Source organism: Triticum dicoccoides, chromosome 6B, assembly GCF_002162155.2.
Source record: "Triticum dicoccoides isolate Atlit2015 ecotype Zavitan chromosome 6B, WEW_v2.0, whole genome shotgun sequence".
NCBI classification, from domain to species: domain Eukaryota; kingdom Viridiplantae; phylum Streptophyta; class Magnoliopsida; order Poales; family Poaceae; genus Triticum; species Triticum dicoccoides.
In genome coordinates this window covers 191380645-191401803 of record NC_041391.1, presented here as the reverse complement: position 1 = coordinate 191401803, position 21159 = coordinate 191380645, and the positions used below count along the sequence as shown (strand labels likewise).

At 43.7% G+C, this 21159-nt stretch overlaps 1 long non-coding RNA gene across 1 annotated transcript; it reads left to right on the top strand.

Moving 5' to 3' along the window:
• The first annotated feature begins 10203 nt into the window (after positions 1 to 10203).
• LOC119322820 lies at positions 10204 to 16612 on the top strand. The gene is made up of 2 exons (XR_005155862.1): positions 10204 to 15681; positions 16253 to 16612. It is a non-coding gene; the product is annotated as an uncharacterized LOC119322820 (long non-coding RNA).
• The last annotated feature ends 4547 nt before the right edge of the window (positions 16613 to 21159 follow it).

Here is a 21159-nt window from a genome sequence, read left to right as displayed (position 1 = left end):
CTAGAGACAATAACTGTAAGCAGAAGGCGAAACCTCAAGTCCAGCATGCGTCAGTGCTGGAGAATCAAAATTTAGCTGTAAATGCTACTCTTGTAGCGCAACAACCTGCTGCTCAGCATGTGCAGACAGCAAATCCACCACCACACCTACAGCAGCAGCAAAATGCTCAGGTTCAAGGTGTCCATAATGGTTCATCTATCCAAAAGCTACCACAACTGCAAGCCCACTTCCACAAGGGCAATCAAGGTGGGAGCTTCTAGACAGTTTTGTGAAGCTTTCAACGCATATTATATGAAAACTATAAACATAGCCGTATTACCTGTATCGGTCTTCAGGGACAATGAGTTCCTTGACTTGTTGTTATTCCTTATGCTTCCCGTCTTCTTGATAGAATGATGGGCTTACTTTTCAGAACTTGTTATGCAGTGTTCTTAACTGTCCTTTAGCAAGAGTCATAATTTGCTATTGTATTATGCTAGAAAAAACTAATTTTCTTTGAATAATTAGACAAATTAATCTATGGCTAAGCAATCAAGATGATTCCTATACAACTAACATTATTGATTAGATGTACGTGTTCCTTGCATAAAATGGTTTGGCGAGTAGAACATGAAATTGTGTCACTTGGCTATTTACCTCTTTGAAGCTATGCCAATGGAATCTTGTGAGCACACTAAAGCAATATATGAGTTTTGGAATTATGCTCATAGCATTCTTTGAGCACATTAATACACAAATTTATTGCCTAGATACTTGTAACATTTGTATCTTCTAGAGACCACATAGGAAGTGATTTCCATGTTATTTTATGGCATAATCTGAAGCCAAAAGTGTTGTTGTAGTCTTTGTCCTTAGTAATAATCTAGTGGACAGAGGGCTGAGAAGATCCGTCTTGTTGACTTGTCAAGACAATGTTAATGATCTCTCTTGCATTCTTTCATTATTTCTGGTCCATGCACATGCTTCCTTTTACAAAAAAATAAAAATAAATGTTGAAGTGGTTCTAAGTTCTAACGATTTTATGTTAACATGTTAAAAAAATAGGTACTCGTTTATTAAATGTTGCAACCAGGAGAATCTGGATTTTGGTTCAATGGGGTGTTTGTGCCCCTCAAAAAGGATTAATGAGGTTGAACTTGACGAAGTGTGTCCATGGACAGTGTCATTTCAATATTCTCCATCTCTAGAACTCATCATTTCCAGGTAAATCATACATTCCTCTTAGGCTCTCAGCTAGCAATAGCTAATACAATTACACATACACCTCTGTTACACAATATATGCTATAATTTACTTTTAGGGGAAACTATTTATTGTCTCCTATATATGGTTGTAGATTAATTGTAGTATTTATTGCTGTTGAGAATAGAGCACGAAATTAACTTATTCTAGTTATTAAGGGAGTTAATTAATGGTACAGGTGGATTGGTAATCATGAGTTGTTTCTTTCTTCTTTTGACGTAATCATGACTTCATCTCATTTATACCTTTTGGTATTTTTTCTTTGTCATTTAGCTCTAAGCACACGGAACATGGATTTAATGGCCTAGCTTTTAACATAGGTTGGCCCAAACTCAAACGTCAGTATTAAAAAAAAACGGACATTAAGTGGAAGAAAATATTGCCTCCAAAACAAGTGACAAGTATATATATATATATACCAACGCGACAAACTTCTAACCTACATATATTTTGGACGAAGGTGGCAATCTAGTATAATATCATTTGTTTTGCAACAGAGTATTTGAAAAGTAAAATAGTGCTATTCTGTTGGATATATCAAATTATAGCTGAACACACTTTCTTTGCAGAACTTCTAGAACTGGTGGTGGAATTTAGAAATATGCTCACAGAAGCCCATTGTGGTCAGAACTTCTCTCCAGTGGCTTAGGTACATCACAATTTTTAAAATCTTGTCCATACTTTCTTTATGGTTTATCCATACTTATTTTATTTTGTCATCATTTCACATTATATCTTTCCAGTGTCGGATAGTACTACTCTTTCTCACTGATGGAATATAGCATCTCATAGCAGATTACATGACATAAGCTTGTGTATTCACACCATACTGCACTGCATGCTAATATTTGTTGATTCCACCGAGTTTCTCCTTGCATAATATTTAACAACAGATCTTATGCTATAGATTTTCCACTAATTTATGCTTTAAGGGGAAATATTTATGTCTTCTAAGGGGACTAAAGGCTTTTGTTGTTGTTGTTGTTGTTGTTGTTGATCGTAGAGCATGTAAATAGCTTCTTAGTTTAGTTATTTATAAGGAAGTTAGTTGATGGTAGAGATGCTCTGGTAATCATGAGTCATTTTTCTCTTTTTTAATGGTATCATGACTTAATGAACCATTCATTATTATGTTTTATTTATCTTCTATTGTACGTCCAGTTTGGTACATTTTTGTCATTTAGCTACAAGCTATGGGATAAAAAGCATTTAATGACTTAGTTTTTAAAAAGAGATTGACTCAGTAGTATGCCCAACTCACATCAACACCCAAAGAATGTTAATAGGAGTATTTAGTGGAAAATATTGCCGCCAAAACTATAGTAACAAACAAGTATGTAACGCAACATATATTCTGCTTTGATGGTTGTAATTTGGTAATAATATAATTTGTTTTGTAATACAGTAGTCTAAAAGTAAAATTATGCTATTCAGTTGGATACTAAATTATTGTTACATTTGCCTTTTTGCAAGGGCTCTTGAAAGGTTACTTCTAAGTTTGGTGGCTACACTGGTGGTTGGATTTGGAAATTTACTTAAAAAGTTCATTATGGTTAGAATTTCTCTCCATTGGCTCAAGGTACAACAAATTATGGAAATCCACCCGCCCGAGGAACTGGCTGCCGGTGCCCCACATCGAAGCATGCCTGCCGCGCCACGTGTCTCGCTCGTCAGCCGCCAACCCACCCTAGCCGCCACCGTCCCAGAGCGAAGCATCCGCGCCCCGTCACCTATCTTCCTCACTAGCTGTTGGCCTCCATTGCGGTCTTGGCGATGATCCCGCTGTTGTTTCCAGGAGCTGGCTGTCAGTGCCCCTACTTGCCGATTTTGAACGGCGCCTCTGCCGCTGCTTGGTGGGTCGGTTCTTGCTCTGTTCCATGCTTGTCGACATCATGTGATTTTGCTTGGTTCCCTGATGAGTAACAATAGATGAGGAACATGAAAATATAATCATATGTCAAATATGTTTGGCTATTTTTAGATACTTCTGTTGTGGTCTAGTATTTCTTTTCTTTTCTTTATCCTACCTACTGTTTTCTAGAGTCTTCTAGTTGTGAGTAGCTATGAGTAGAATGGTGAACCTTAAATAATGTTTCTAGAGTATTCCGTTATAAGTAGAAGTATGTGAAGGCTTCGCAAAGCCCTATAAATAGAGGTCCTCACCTCTACTTTGTACCCAGACTATGTACCCCTACCTATAATAGAACTTGTTGTTCTTATCTAAGATCTTGGAGTAGATCTTGTGCCCTAGGAGTTCTGGATTGAACTCTTGCTGCCCTATCAGCCTACATTTACCTCTAGAGCGGTATCTAGTGCAGAACGTTGAAGCTGTTCCTTCAACACTTGTGTTGTACACATTATAGCAGCAAGGTGGAGTTGCTCCTCCACAACCTTTGTGCTGCTCGAGGTGGTATCAGAGCCTCGTTGACCCATACTAGTTCTTGCTGTCCTCTTCGAGAGCAAGCTGCAGCAAGCAATGGAGCAATTGAAGAAGAGGATGGATGTTGCAGAACAACAAATCAAAGAGCTGCGTGAAGATCTTAATCGTAGATTTGATCAGCTGGTTGAGATGATAAGGAAGGGTGTTCCCCCTGCTACCAATGAAGGAGATTCATCTAAAGAAGATGTTCATCAAAGGAGAGGTGATCTTGGAGCAAGACCGCCACAACAACGTGTTGTTCAACGTGCTTCAAGAAGGCCAATTTATGTTGAAACTTCTGGAGGTGAAGAATATGATGAAGCCCTTGAAGAAGCTGATCTCTATGCATATCGGGGAGTACCCAACCCTACATATGCAAGGGATACATACAAGGTGAAAGCTGAGATCCCAACTTTTAATGGAAATGTTGATATTGAAGGGTGCCTAGATTGGTTATATGAAGTGGAGACATTCTTTGAGGTCATGGAGGTTTCGGAAGATCGTAGAGTTCCTTTGGTCGCATACAAGCTGAAAGGAGGAGCCGGTGCATGGTGGCATCGCGCTCAAGAAGAGCGCAGGCTGAGAGGAGAACCTCGTGTGAGAACTTGGCGGCAAATGAAAAGTCTCTTGAAAGGGAGATTTTTGCCCGTTGATTATGACCAGATCCTATTTATCCAATTTCAAAATTGTGCTCAAGGAAGTAGGACTGTTTCAGATTACACGGAGGAGTTTCTAAGGCTACAAGTGAGGTGCAACCTTGCTGAAACTGAAGATCAACAAGTTGCAAGGTACATCAATGGTCTCAATGATGCTATTCAAGATCGATTGATGATGCAACAAATCTGGTCCGCTGATCAAGCACAAGCTCTAGCCTTAAAGGCCGAGAGGTTTGTGAGGACAAGAAAGGCAACTAAGGCTCCATATCCTCCATATCCTTATACCAAAGGCTCGTCTAGGAGTCACCCTAATAGAGTGGAAGGAAAGACCGCTCCACCTAAGGCAAAACGACCCATCCAGAAGCAAACTAGAGGCAAGGGTAAGTCCAATGAAGGCCCAAAATGCTATAAATGTGGCGAAGAGGGACACATATCCAGCGGCTGCCCACTAAGGAAATTTGTTAACACAACTATCCTTGATGGTGAAGACGATGAGGAAGAATACGAATCTGAAGATGTAGAGGGGCAAGAGGTTTGTCAAGAAGAAGGTGAAGAGGTGGTATGTGTGATCCAGCGTCTCCTATGTTCCACACCACAACCTGACAACACACAACGGAAGAAAATATTTGAGAGCAAATGCACGGTGAATGGCAAGGTATGCAAATTAGTGATTGATAGTTGCAGTTGTGAGAATCTTATCTCCCAGAAGTTGGTGAACCATTTAAAGCTTGATATTCATGATCATCCAAACCCCTACACTATTGGGTGGATCAAGAAAGGAGTGAATATGAGGATCACCAAACAATGCAACCTGCCACTTCCTTTGGGCAAGCATTATCGCTCAAATGTGTTGTGTGATGTGGTTGACATGGATGCCAGCCATGTTCTTCTTGGGAGACCTTGGCAATTTGATGTGGATACTACACACAAGGGCAAGGAAAATTCTTACTCTTTCATTTGGAACAAGAGAAAGATCATTATTTTACCAAACAAAACCGAAGGTAATACCTCTGAGGAGGGGAAAACTATGTTAACTATCTCCCATACCTCTCATGAGTTTATGGAAGACTTGAAGGAGGCAGATTTGTGTGCTGCACTTGTTGTAAAAGGAGAAGAGCACCTGACTGTCGAAATTCCAGCAAAGGTACGTGGTTTATTGGCAGAATTTCAGAACATACTTGGGGAGCCACATGGCTTGCCACCGATGAGAGGAATTCAACATAGTATTGACTTAATTCCGGGAGCAAGTCTTCCTAATCTTCCACACTATCGAATGAGCCCAAAGGAGCATGATATATTGAAGGAGAAAGTGGAGGAATTGTTGCAGAAGGGGCACATTCGAGAAAGTATTAGCCCATGTGCTGTACCAGCCCTACTCGCGCCAAAGAAAGATGGATCTTGGCGCATGTGTACGGACAGTAGAGCCGTTAACAAGATCACCATAAGGTATAGATTCCCTATTCCCCGTCTGGATGATATGTTGGATCAACTTAGTGGAGCAAGAGTGTTCACAAAGCTAGATTTAAGAAGTGGATATCATCAAATCCGTATAAGACCTGGGGATGAATGGAAGACCGCCTTCAAGACAAAGGAAGGGTTGTTTGAATGGCTAGTCATGCCATTTGGACTCTCAAATGCACCAAGTACCTTTATGCACTTAATAAATCAAGTCCTTAGACCCTTCTTATCCCACTTTGTTGTGGTCTATTTCGATGACATCTTGATCTATAGCAAGGATGAGGATGAACACTTTGATCACATTCGGAAGGTGTTAGAAGTACTAAGGGAAAATGAGCTCTACGTCAACTTGAAGAAATGTGTTTTCCTGCAAACTCAACTTCTTTTCCTAGGATTCGTCATAACATGTGACGGCATTCGTGTTGATGATTCTAAGGTTGAAGCAATCCGAGAATGGCCAACTCCTAAGACCATTTCTGAGGTAAGAAGCTTTCATGGCCTTGCAACTTTCTATAGTCGATTTGTTAAGAATTTCAGCACTATCATGGCACCAATTACCGAGTGTTTGAAGAAAGGAAAGTTCCAATGGGCAGAAGCAGCTGAAGCTAGCTTCAATGAGATTAAACAAAAGCTATCACAAGCTCCTGTCTTGGTACTACCTGATTTCAACAATACTTTTGAGTTGGAGTGTGATGCAAGTGGAGTAGGCATTGGAGCTGTCCTATCTCAAGAAAGGAAGCCCATTGCTTTCTTTAGTGAGAAGTTAAGTGAAGCTAGACAGAAATGGAGTACCTATCAGCAAGAATTATACGCCGTTTTCAGAGCGTTGAAAACTTGGGAAGTCTATTTGCTGCCTAAAGAATTCATTATTTATAGCGACCATCAATCCTTGAAGCATTTTAGAAATCAAAAGCATGTTGACCGCATGCTAGCAAGATGGGCAACATATCTGGAGAGGTTTAACTATCTCATCGTGCATAAATCTGGAATAACTAATAGAGTGGCCGATGCTTTGAGTCGTCGTGCATGCCTCTTGACTTCTTTTGAAGCTGAACTTCCGGGCATGGATCAAATAAAGGAGTTGTATGAGGGTGACGAAGACTTTGGCCATGTTTTGGTAAAGCACGCAAGGGGCCAACCATTAGGCGATGACTATTTGATGCAAGATGGATATCTCTTCAAAAATGATTGTTTGTGCATTCCAAGAAGTTCTCTACGTGACAAGTTGGTTAAAGAGCTCCATTCAAGTGATCTTAGTGGCCATGTTGGACGGGACAAGACTATCGCTAGCCTGGAAGCTCGCTACTTTTGGCCACAACTAAAAAGAGATGCTGGAAAGTTTGTTCAGCGATGCCCAATATGTCAAACCTGCAAAGGCCAAGTCTAGAACACAGGGTTATACATGCCTTTGCCTGTTCCTGTCGCTCCATGGGAGGACATCTCTATGGACTTTGTCTTGGGCTTGCCAAGAACAAGGCGAGGAAGTGATGCTCTATTTGTGGTCGTGGATAGATTCTCTAAGATGGCTCATTTCATCCCATGCTGCAAAACAACGGATGCTCATCATGTGGCAAACCTATTCTTTCGGCAAGTGGTCAGACTTCATGGAGTATCAAGGTCCATCATCTCAGACCGTGATAGCAAGTTTCTTGCGGCATTTTGGCTCACTTTGTGGAAGCAATTCAACACTGAGTTGAAATTTTCTAGCACTGCTCATCCACAAACAGATGGACAAACGAAAGTGGTGAACAAGTTTTGGGGTAATCTGATCCGTTGCATTTGTGGAGAAAGAAAGGGACAATGGGATTTGGCTTTATCTCTTGCAGAATTCTCCTACAATAACTCCAAGCATAGATCCACGGGAAGGAGCCCTTTTTCCATTGTCTACACTAAAGTTCCATCACATGTGGTGGACCTGGTGAAGCTACCATCAAGGGGAAAACTCAAAATCAGCATTGTCCTTTGCTAATAATTACACCGAGTTATTTGAAGAGATTCGCGGTGCTTTGGAAGCACAAAATCAGAAATATAAACAACTTGCTGATTGCAAAAGGAGGCCAAAATCATTCCAAGCCGGTGATGAGGTGATGGTCTACCTCCGAAAAGAGAGGCTGCCTTTAGGTGTTAAAGGGAAACTTAGGCAGCGAAGGTATGGGCCCTTCTCTATCGTGAGGAAGATAAATGATAATGCTTATGTGATAGATCGTCCAAGTGACATGGGTATCTCCAACACTTTCAATGTTGCGGACTTGACTCTCTACCATCCAGAAGAAGCGCTCTATGAAGATAACTCGAGGGCGAGTTCCAAACAACCAGGGGAGAATGATGAGGAACAATAGATGAGGAACATGAAAATATAATCATATGTCAAATCTGTTTGGCTACTTCTAGATACTTCTGTTGTGGTCTAGTATTTCTTTTCTTTTTTTTATCCTACCTACTGTTTTCTAGAGTCTTCTAGTTGTGAGTAGCTATGAGTAGAATGGTGAACCTTAAATAATGTTTCTAGAGTATTCCAGCCATAAGTGAAAGTATGTGAAGGCTTCCCAAAGCCCTATAAATAGAGGTCCTCACCTCTACTTTGTACCCAGACTATGTACCCCTACCTATAATAGAACTTGTTGTTCTTATCTAAGATCTTGGAGTAGATCTTGTGCCCTAGGAGTTTTGGATTGAACTCTTGCTGCCCTATCAGCCTACATTCGCCTCTAGAGCGATATCTAGCGCAGCACGTTGAAGCTGTTCCTTCAACACTTGTGTTGTACACATTGTAGCAGCAAGGTGGAGTTGCTCCTCCACAACCTTTGTGCTGCTTCATTCCCTTTGAGCATTGTAAAAAGAAGGCAATTTCTTTGTCACCGGGCTTCCTTTCCATCCCTTGCCACCCGTTGATTTTTGACGGTGTTAACTGCACTGACTTCATTTCCCACATAGGCATTCATTTGCTTGGTCTGCGTCTCTGGGCATACTCTGGCGAGATTTCTTATCTGTTGTGCCCTGTTGCTCCCGTGGAATCTTCACCACTCCCTATGACTGTTGTTGATATGGTTGTCGCTCATGCTGCTAAGGTTGCTGATGATGTTGCATGCTGCCTAAGATCAAAATGTCAACTATCAAGGACTTGACTAGGCAGCGGTGCCGCACATAGGTCCTACCATGCGGTGGCTGCTACACGCACCAACCACGACCCTTAAATGCGAGCACATGGCGAAGACAGAAGAGGGTGGTAGCCGGTAGGGCCGTAGGCTGGTGCGCACATGCATCCTAATTCCGATCCCAAACACTAACGGGTCACAACTAGCCCACCTCTCCTGCTGCTTTCATCCCTATCATGTGCTTCTTCTCCCAAAAAAACACTAGTCCTGAAATCCACACCAGATATAGGCGCTGTACAATTGCCCCGAGAAAACGCCAAGGAGAGACAAAAAAAAGGACACAAAAGTCTCTGGTCGAGTAAAACAAGATCTAATATTCAGGCAATGCATGATTCAACAGTGGATGTATTAAGTCTAGTTGCCAGTTTGGTTTCATGCTTGGGAGGTCGACCATGGAAGCCATATTCTTGGTACGACAACTAATGGAGAGATACAGGGAGCAAAAGAAGGACTTGCATATGGTGTTCATTGACTTGGAGAAGGCCTATGATAAGATATCGTGGAATGTCATGTGGTGGGCCTTGGAGAAACACAAAGTCCCAGCAAAGTACATTACCCTCATCAAGGACATGTATGATAATGTTGTGAAAAGTGTTCGAACAAGTGATGTCGACGCTGATGACTTCCCGAATAAGATAGGACCGCATCAGGGGTCAGCTTTGAGCCCTTATCTTTTTGCCTTTGCTATGGATGAGGTCACAAGGGATATACAAGGAGATGTCCCATGGTGTATGCTCTTTGCGGATGATGTGGTGCTAGTTGATGATAGTCGGACGGGGGTAAATAGGAAGTTAGAGTTATGGAGACAAACCTTAGAATCGAAAGGGTTTAGGCTTAGTAGAACTAAAACTGAGTACATGATGTGCGGTTTTAGTACTACTAGGTGCGAGGAGGTTAGCCTTGATGGGTAGGTGGTGCCTCAGAAGGACACCTTTTGATATTTGGGGTCAATGCCGCAGGAGGATGGGAGTATTGATGAAGATGTGAGCCATTGAAAGCTGGATGGATGAAGTGGCGCCAAGCTTCTGGCATTCTCTGTGACAAGAGAGTGCCACAAAAGCTAAAAGGCAAGTTCTACAGGGCGGCGGTTCGACCCGCAATGTTGTATGGCGCTGAGTGTTGGCCGACTAAAAGGCGACATGTTCAACGGTTAGGTGTGGCGGAGATGCGTATGTTGAGATGGATGTGCGGCCACACGAGGAAGGATCGAGTCTGGAATGATGATATACGAGATAGAGTTGGGGTGGCACCAATTGAAGAGAATCTTGTCCAACATCGTCTGAGATGGTTTGGGCATATTCAGCGCAGGCCTCCAGAAGCTCCAATGCATGGCGGACGGCTAAAGCGGGCGCAGAATGTCAAGAGAGGTCGGGGTAGACCGAATTTGACATGGTAGGAGTTCGTTAAGAGAGACCCGAAGGGTTGGAGTATCACCAAAGAATTAGCTATGGACAGGGGTGCATGGAAGCTTGCTATCCATGTGTTAGAGCCAAGTTGGTCGCGAGATCTTATGGGTTTCACCTTTAGCCTACCCCAACTTGTTTGGGACTAAAGGCTTTGTTGTTGTTGTTGTTGCCAAATTAGTAGTATTAATTTGTCAAATTAATTGTGCGAAAAATTACGGAGATGGGATCTGCTGTACATGCCTATTTCCCTTGGTTACCATAATAGCTTCATCAGTTTCCAAATTAATTGCCTCAAGTTGCCAAAGATGGATTTGCTATACTCACCTACACCTAGTTTCCAAATTAGTTGTCTCTAATTGGTAGATTTGCTGTATCAGTTTCCAAATTAATTGTCTCAAGTTGTCGAAGATGGATTTGATGTACTCACCTACATCTAGTTTCCAGATTAGTTAACTCTAACTGCCAGATTGGTTGTACTAATTTCCAAATTAATTGTGTAAGTTACCAAAAATGAATTTGTTGTACACGTAATTTCTAGATTAGTTGTCTCTACTTTCCAGATTTGGTGTATCAATTGCCATACTGGTTGCCGACCTTGCCATTCTTGTGCCCGTGCCTTCCCCTTGTCGAAAATCCCTAGCGTTCGCATACATGTGACTGAGAGATCCCGTGGCACCTCCTAGAGTCCTAGGCCCCATTCTATCCCCTCGTCGTCTAGCTAGCGGGTGATTCAGATCACCCCATGAAGTCTGTAAAAAAAACACCGAAAAAACAGTGATGCAAAATAGAGAGAAAGGAGCGTGGATGCAGGTGCGCTCATCGGAAGCCGAGGCGTGCTCGCATCAGAGCAGGCGCGCGACAAGGAGCGGCACGAGCTACCTCTGGTATGGAGGAGCTATCTTGCTGAAGAAATAAAGGGATAGAGGAGAGGGGGGGGGGGGATAGAAGAGCGGCAGAGAAGACAATGCCAGATACTAAGCATCCTGTGGGCTTGATGTGTGTGCTACTTCTGTTTCGTTGAACCATGTGTTGCGCATGCATGGATCTCAGCGCCCCGCCGCACGAGAGGGTAAGGATGCGCACGCCCCTCGTTAGATTTTCCCAACTATGAAAAATATTCGAACTCTTGCCGTGATCAGTGATCAATTGACTGCCTAGTCTTAGTGGAGGCTGTGGACTCTTACTGCCACCACCTAACTGCCTACACTCAGTGGCTTGATGGTGATGCTCTTGCTCGTGTTGTGTCCGTCTTCGTCGCGAATGTCTCGCCTTAGATTTCTTATGAGATCGTGGGACTCTTTCGGCCTTCATCATATGGACTCACCTTCGTCAGCGGTACCAACAGTCTGGTGATGCCATTTACCAGTCCGCAGGGGCAAAACTTCAGCAGGATGATGTCGCTGTTGATGAGTTCTACGCTTAGAGTTCTGCTATTCAGCGCCAGTTGGGTTATCTTTGCATTGTTTGTTGTCACACATGCTTTTGTTGTGTGGTTGTTTGTGTTGACCTGGAGTTCCAACAAATTTCTGAGTTCTTGATGTGGCTCTGCAAGGAGTTTGAGCCACGACATGCCCAACTCTTTGTGAGTGTGCTCCATGTCTCTCTTCTGAAGGCACTCACATAGATACACGTAGAGACTCATCTGCATGGTGCTGGTTTAATAGAGCTTCCTCTAGTGCTACACTGAATACTACTAGCTACTTACCCATGTGTTGCAACTGGGCATACATGTTATACTGGTTCACAATCATGTTCGACATATACCTTAGGGCATGTACAATGGTTGATAAGATAGTCTTATCTTAAATTTTGCATGTAATTTAGGGATGACAAAAAACATGTCTACAATGGGTCATCTCTTAGCCTTATCTTCAATAACTAGCTATTCCTAAAAATGTGGTGAGACATATTGTGCTAAGAGATCATCTCTTGTCTTCTCTTAAATAAGAGAAGGCAAGTCTTTTCTTACGATTTCTCTCTCCTCCACCTCATCATTTATCCTACGTGGCATTGCTAAGATAGAACCATTGTACATGCCCTTATGCCCATCATATTCTAGATTTTTGTAAGATTTGATTTGATTTGAGTATGGGTAGGGGATGGTAAGGAAAGATTTGATTTAGTCGGGGTGTTATTAAGATTTGGTTTTAGTTGGGTAAGGGTAAGGGAAGTCAAGGAAAGTTTTGATTTAGTTGAGGTTTTGATAAGGTTTGATTTGATTGAGTTGATGCGGGACATGGTTATGGTAAGATTTGATTGAGTTAATGCATGATATGGTTTCCAATAGGACAAGGAAAGGAAAGTATTGATGTGGTTTTGATTTTTCCAAACCAAGGAGGGCATGGAGAGGAAAAACCAATGTAAGGGGGCGAGGGAGGAGGTGAGGAGAACGTACCAACTCCGCTTTAATATCGCTTGCACCTCCTTCTAGTTCATGGTCTTCTGTGGTATGCCTCAGGGGGCATCCTTAGAGCATCTACAAGTGGGCTCCTCAAACCCCCGCTAAACATTCGGGGGACAACCCGGTCACTGCCTGGTCACGAGTTCGCCACCCAACAGCTCGCCTATACCAAGCCCAAACGTCCGACCTGACCGGCACCCCCCATACCTAGTCTGAATGTGGGGCGGTCCGGACGCGGCCCCCACGTTGGACCGGCCTAGTCTGACCCCACAAATACCCCACCCCGGACAAAACCCTAGTCCAGAGTCCATTCTTGACTGCTCCGCTCCATTGCTTCTCCTTCCGTAGTTCCATCCACTCCGCGTCCCCTCCCCTCCCCACACCATGTCCAACTCAAGCAGTGGATCCGGCAATGAGTCGGACTCCATCGTCTGGGGGGCGCTCAAGGAGGAATCTAGCTCCTTCGCTCCGGACGACGAGTAGCACATCATCCGCATTGCCCTTCGCTGTTCGTGGATGGATAAGGGCGGGAACTCAAGCTCCGCGGCCTCGGTGGCCTGAAGGGGCAGCTCCGCATTGGCCTGAAGCCGCACATCGTTGTCCGTGCCCTCCCTTGTCATGTGGCGGGGCGATTAGTGGTGCATGGCACCTCTATCCCTTGCTTCTCCCGAGCGACGCTGGGTGCTCGTGCCCGCACTGCAGAGCCTGCTGCGATGGCTGCCTGAGTTGGAGGCGCGGGTCGCTCGCCATGCAAGGCAGAGGGCTGCGTAGGCCTTCAGCAGGCATGGGTGTTGGTTGTGCACCCCGCGCTCGAGCCCTCCCACCGATCTCCTCCGCGATGCATCCGCCGGTCCTTCACCTTGGTGGAGACGGACGCTCGCCGCCGCCGCTGTCACAAAAATGTAAAGGCGCTCCGGATTGGCATCGAGAAGTCCGAGCTCGCGAAGCAGAAGGCAGCGGCTGTGGCAAGAGCCGCCCGACTCACTAAGGAGCAGGCCCGCGCCGCTAGGTGTCTAGCCGGGATCCGTTTCTCCTCTTCATCTGACAACAAAACAACCAACAACGGCGATGACTCCCTACGCCGAAGACTACAACCACTGCTTTCGATACCCCAAATGGAAGCGACCAACGAGGAAGTGGTTAAGAGCGTGTTTGGTTCTATGTCCTCGAGTTGAAGTGCCTCGCTTGGAGAGCGCATGGAACCGCCTGCGCATTGTTTGCTTGGTGATCTGGGGAATCGACTGCACGCCTGGCCTGGAGCACCCAGGCGAGCGGAATCGAGCGCCTAGGGGCGCTGAAGCAGCTGCCTGGCATTAATCACGAGCATCATTGCTAATGGCACCATGCCTTGTCGCCATCGGCACCGTCGTTCGATGGCGCGCTCTTCCTTTGCATCCGCCATCTTGGGCCCTGGAAGTGCGCGAGCCTCTCGCGCCCTCCACACATCTGCATGGTCGAGCAGAAGCTCTGCCCTCTCTGCCGACGAGGCGTGAGCTCTGGCTTGTCGGCAACCATGAATATTCGGCAGCCATAGCCATGGGAACAAAGATTCTGCACATCCGCCATGGTCGCCGGGTATTGCCCCATTGATGTGAGGTGGAGGGGGTATTCAAGGAGAGATGCCATGTTAATGGAGTGACGCAAGTTCCGGTGTTGAGGGGATTAGGCGATCTGGACTAAGCAACTGTTTTTCCTTTTCCTATTTTTGTTGTGCTCGGTTTATTTCCTAAGGAAATGCTCGGTGGACTGGTGCGTTATGGGCTTGGTTGGCGTAATGGTCTCCTGATGGTGTTTATACACTCTTAATAATACATATACCAGGCTAATACATATACAGGCTCAGGGCACCAACCAAACATCTCTCCAGCAGGATTGCCTGACTAGGCAAAAAATCATCAACATCTCAGGCTGAGGATTTAGTCCAGGCATGAAGCTGAGGACAGTAACCAAACTAGCGATAAGTCTGGCATCCCCTCCGTATCTACTAGTAGTTTGCTATCGTATTTTGCTATGTAGCTATGTTGAACATGCTATCGAACAATCTATGTCTTGCTATGTCGAGCTTGGTATGTCCTGTCCTATTTATATGTTGATCTACGTCTTGCTATTTTCACGTTGCATGCATTGCATGGATTTGGGGGTTTGCATATGAGGGGGACGGCTGTGGACGCGGACATTTGAGGGGTGACCGGACACGTCCGAGGGTATATAGGGGCTCAAATTAGTACTACCTTCGTTCCAAATTATAAGATGTTTTGGATATTTCAATATGGTCTACATAGACTGAAATGAGTGAACAAACACACTAAAACACGTCTATATACATCCGATTCTCATTTTGTTTTACAAGATCTTATAATTTGGAATGGAGGGAGTACGTTCTGGTTGTAGATGCTCTAAAGTGTTAGGGTTGTAAACTTGGTAAACAGATTCAGTTATCTTAATGTTCACCTCCGAGCTTCTGATGGCGAGCCTCTTTATGGTCTGACTCACAGCCGTCATCTTGTTAGTTGCCTTGTCTGTCTAGCATCTCCTATCCAGTTCGCGTTCTGGGTCTACAAATCTTTCGAATCTCTGGCCACTTTCTGCTTAATGTGTCTTTTCTTAGTTAGTTTCTCGTTTGAGCAGACAAAGAAATATATTGCAATTTCCCGTTTGAGCAGAGGCCGAGGTTGCAAGCTATGGCTCTTGTGTCAGAGGTGACTTGATTACGGTGGTTACTTGAGGATTTTTGTCTTTCTGTTACTACATCGACTCCTCTTTTGTCTAACAACACATGTGCTATTGGTATTTCTTGAGATCTGGTAAAAGCATGAGCTCAACAAACATATTGGTATGACGCTTATATGAGATAATAGGTACAAGATCAGGTTGCTCTTCAGTATTGCCTTGGGAGCTTCAGTTGGAGGCCTTGGGAATAGATCAGGATGCTTCCCTTGTAAAAGTAAGTTTGTATATTCACGCTGTTGTGCACTGCATGCTAAAACTTATTAATTGCCTTAGAAATTGTTATAAGTTTCTTACAGATCTTATGCTAAAGACATTCCCACTTATTTTTTTGTAGCAAGTCAGTTAAGGAAAGCAAGCCAATTAAGGAAATAATTCAATCATGGTCTTTAGGGTGTGTGTGAGGTAGTTAGGGGAGATGTGTAGAGACTAGAGAGTAAGCCAATTGAGGAATCTTATCTTTGCAGTCTGAATACATGGTTGCTATTATCTTGGGCCTAATTTACTTATCATCTCCCTCCTTTCCTCTATGAGGTCATCTTGACCCGGCGTCGAAAATGAGACAGCAGTATACAATACTACTACTAAATTAGGATAACTTGGCGCTTACCATCCAGGTTAGCTAATTGAATTAAGTATTGTATACCACTCCATGTACTTTAATTTGTTGGTAGCTGACCAATGAGTACCTCAGAACTGAATGAAGCTAACTGATGGTTTGTAACCATTTAGGACTTAGTTTACAGCAATTTGCGGCTACGAAATTGAAATCCTGGATCTTGTTGCAGGCTGCGCTGATAGCTGCTAAGGCATAGGGTGCTGATGACATCGCTGACAACGAAGGCAAGGGCATCATGCTATTTGTCAGTATAAGGGAAGCGAAGAGAATGGTGAGGACTGTGGCTGTTCTACTGAAGGAAGCTGTACGTGATAGTTTCTTTTTACGATGATTGTTTTCTTCCTGCCGATTCCTCACGAGGATCTGGGGCCTCTTCCCATTGGAGGCATATGTATTCCTGAGTATATCTTGCATGTACTGTTTGTCATAGCAAGCAACTTGGGACCAGCTTCAGACAAACAGTATGTTTCAGTTTTGAACCAAACTAGGCTACTCCTGCAATGAATGAATCTCCCTTTTGGTTTGCACACACAGTGGATGGTACTGCTGTTTCTTTTTTGGGCAAGTCCGTAGATAGTACTCGTCCACAAATAAATGCATGCAGTGGGTTAATAATTCATGCTAGTATGTATAAAAAAAGGTGCAGAATTAACAGCAATTTCATGGTCCATCTGCATCTCCAGCAGAAAGCACTATTCAGCCACAGATCAACTGTCGGCAAACGTCTGGAAGGAGCCTAGTGGCCGGGAAGAATTGGGGAAACCGACACAGTACAAGTGTGGGCAAACATCTGGAAGCAGCACGGATTTCAGTTCCCCATTGTGGAGAAAACCAGCCAAGGTTGCAAGAAGTGTTCTGGGATCCAAATCCGGGTCTCAACTGAAGATCTGAAAGAGATGGGAATCACCAGAGAGAAATCAGAATGGGGCCAAGGAAAATGCATGTATCTTCGAAAAGCGGTGGTGGTGCGCATATGCGCCTTTGCGATCCAACTTTAAATTTGTTGCAATCCACAACCAAAAAAACCCAAAACCAAACCAAACCAAACCAATTGTAGACATGATGTTGAAACGCTGGGGCAAGCACTAGGATCACAACAGGCATGAGGGCCTGAAGAAACTGATTTGTGATCGGTTGAGAGGCGTCACATTCACCCTCTAGACCACTGGCCTCAGGAAAAGGAAATCATTTTCATTTCAGCCATTAATTCATTGAGTGGGCACTCAAAATGGTCAGTCAGATGGGGACCCAAAAGGCACATGACGCTGGCCCATATCAAACCTCTTTCTACTGAGAACAACATTGTAAATTGCTACTACCTCCGTTTCAAAATATAAGACGTTTTGGTAGGCCTCATGTGAACATCTTATATTTTAAAACAGAGGTAATACTTGTCATGCTACCTTTTCTTACTGAGAACGGCACGGGTAAATGCTATAGTTGCTTAACATTGGGAATGCTATAAATTTGCAAGTGGGATGTAGTTGGTTCACTAACACCATCTAACATAATATCATGTACTCCCTCCGTCCGGAAATACTTGTCATCGAAATGGTTGTATCTAGACTTATTTTAGTTATAGATACATTAATTTCATCAATTCCTAGGATAAGTATTTCCGGACGGAGGGAGTAATAATCTCCTACTAAAATGTACTCCCTCCTTCCCAAAATTTTAGGCGTTTAAGTTTCTGCATGCAATCCCATAATCTAAGGCGCACATGCCTTCCTCTCTCAATCAATTACAGCTAACAATCCCTAATTAATTGGAAAGAAGATCGGATGCCTCCCACCATTTTTTTTGAATCGTGGTCACCTCCCTGTCTACTACCTGTACGATGGGTCAAATAACAATCCACGTACGCTAATTTTCGTGCTAAAGACTAACACGCCTAACATTGTGGGAAGGAGGGAGTAGAGTTTTACCACTGCATAAAGGCTTATCCGGATGTAAATGGCAAATAAACGGCGCCCGTAAATCTCGTGTAGTTAGTTTTAGCTAGCTTGATAGTTCATTTTCTCCGGAAAAATAACTTTATCGAACTGGTAGACTATAAGTGGGGACTCAAACGGACCAGTTTACATCCTTACATAGAATACGAACAAAACAAGCATTAGGCAACACGAGTAAATGAGTTATATTAGATGCCCTACACCAACAACATTGGTATTCGCAAAACAAAGTGTTGGTGTCCATACCATATATGTCTAGTTACTATTAAGAAGGTTATCAGAACGCGGACAACTTTAGCTAAACTTGATCTATGTGCTTTGGTTCCAGTTCGGCTTTCTTTGAGAACGGCTTCCTGAATGCTTTTTTGGTGTCTGGTTTAGGCTGGCCTGCGTGCCATGTAAGGCCGCTGGCCTTGTAATGATACTTTATCTTCTGCGCGTGATACTTTGTTGGGTGCTGTTGTTGGTCATATATTCTGCCTGGTGGCTTTATCTATAAAGTCGGGCTCTCGCCTTTTCTCTGGAAAAAAAAATTTAACTGGCCAGCCAAGAGCATAAGGCTGGTGGGCTCCATATCTTCAGAACTCAACAGAATCCACCGATGCGATTCTAGTGCTTAGGATGCGTTTGGTTCACATCTCTGTTTTAGGACATTTTGCATACTTGTCCTGGTTGGGCCTGTTTGAGCTAATGCAGGCTAAAAACCAACATCTGCATGTAATTTGGTTGCCTGCATTAGGCTCCGTGCATGAGGGGAGCGATTTCTAGCACGTTCTTTGGTTGCATGTGTCGCCGTTGTTAGACAAACAACACGTTGTTTGGTTGCAAACGGCTAAAGATGTGATCATCACTTCTTACTAGTGGTGACCTTACCGCACACACTGAATATTGTCTTGTCCTAACTACTAGCAAATGGCAGTACACGTTATTAACAACCAATATGGCTGAATAGGGAAAAGTTCAAAGATGCTAACCTTCTATTGCTGCTGCTGCTATTGTTGTGCTTCTTCTTCTTCTTTAGATCCTTGTCTGACCTCTGTTATCCCACATTGCCTAAGCCCACTCCAACCTTTTGTTCTTCCATGCTTAGTTGTCAAATGCCTTCACACCATGGCCGGTGCCGATCACATCAGGCGGCATCACATCTTCGTCCTTCGGCACAAGTTCATCTGTTCCCCATTGTAGGATCCAGTTGTGAATGATGCAACATGCAAGAACAAGCTTAACCTAGGTAGCGTAAGGGTGGAATGGCTTCTGATTCAGGATCTTAAACCTATTCTTTAGAGCTCCAAATCCCTCTCAACCGTTACTCTTAAGGATGGAATGTCTGAGATTGAACAGTTCCTGAGGAGTCCTAGGATAGTTCCTACCAGAGAACTCGTTCAGATGGTACTTGGTTTTCCTGAAGGGTGGAAGAACACCTGACCGACATGCATAGCCAACATCTCCTAGGTAGAACCTGCCATCTAGTATGTTGACTCCATCAGGTCTACACATGTTGTCACTTAGGATGTTAGCATCATGTGCTGATCCTTCCCAGCCAACCAGCGCATATGTGAACTTCAGATTGAAGTCAATAACAACAAGCACATTCTGGCTTGTGTAGTGCTTCCTCCCTCTATATGCTGCAGATTGTGACCTCGGCACTCTGGTAGTGACATGAGTACCATCTATTGCCCCAATGCAATCCTGAAATTGCATTACAAGATGGTGTTATGGCTACAACAGAACAATAACACCATATCAAGGCATGAACTACATACTGTCAGTGCTCATCTTGAAGTATGGATACCATCTTGGCCTAATGCGAATCTTGGTAGGAGTCTGGCCGGTTGGTGACACAATCATCTCTCCTCTGAGTTCCCCAATAGCTTGCCCCACATGTCTGTTTCCCTATTTTCCCGGCCAAATTCGAGCGTCAGTGCTCCGCGTTGCGCATTAGGCGCAGAATGGGTGGTCTTTGTGCCTTGGTTCAAATATGGTACAATACCAAGTTGTTACCCTAGCCCCAAGTGTTGTGGTTTTGGGTATGGTACCACCCTTTTCCTTTTCAACTAATGAAGCGTAACACTTGATTAAGTAGCTAGATGGTGTGCTATTGTAGGTGTCCTACTGTTTGAAGGAATAATTGAGGTATGCCCGGTCCGTGCCCGCACTTAGGGGTCCAACTTACCATGTTCCGGCAGTAGTAACTATACTAGTCCCTGCGTACTCCCTCTGTTTATATTTACTCCGCATTTTAGCTTTGCTCAAAGTCAAACTTTGTAAACTTTGACAAGGTTTATAGACAGAAATAATAACATATACAATAACAAATCAATACCATTAGATTCATTATTGAATATACTTTCACATCATATAGATTTGCTATTGTAAATGTTCATATTTTTTCTAAAAAAATGGTCAAATTTATGAAGTTTGACTTCAGTCAAACCTAATATGCTGAGTAAATAAAAAAATGGAGGGAGTATCTTACTCTGTGACCAAGACAGAAGGGAAAACAAGACAACTTAATGTTTATTTGAGCCGTTCAAGTATAATCATGTGGCGTTGCTTATTTATCATTCCTCTCCAACCCTCTTCTCCATCGATTATGCCGCCCTCCGGTCAAGTCCATCCTCCCGCATGCCTCATTTGAACATTTCGTCAAGTATCATTGGCATGTGGGCCTAGACCATGCTTGTATTTCCAATGTTGTAATTTGTCTGACATGCATACACACAGACGGTTCGTTTAAAGTTCACTTTGCCTCCACTACGTGTCGCTTCCCATCTTAGTTTTGACATCCCATTCGGTTCATGCCCTGACACATCTTCACGACATCGATTGATGTTGAGAGATCAAGTGCATGTCGTGCAAGGAGATAAAGGTTTGGTGAGTTTCTATGATAGAAATGACCTGGGGGGGGGGGTCTGTGGTGATAGGAGGGAGTATATTGTACGTTCAAAAGCGAAATAAACGTACTGTACCCACCCTAGTCCTCTTTCAATCGATCTCCAGACCCTGAGATGAAACTAAGAGCGAACGAGTGGGTGCATGTGTGATACCTAAGGCGGATTCAAAATTTTGAACTGGTGATCATAGCATCAACAAATCATATATAAAGGGTATTCAATGTTCGTTT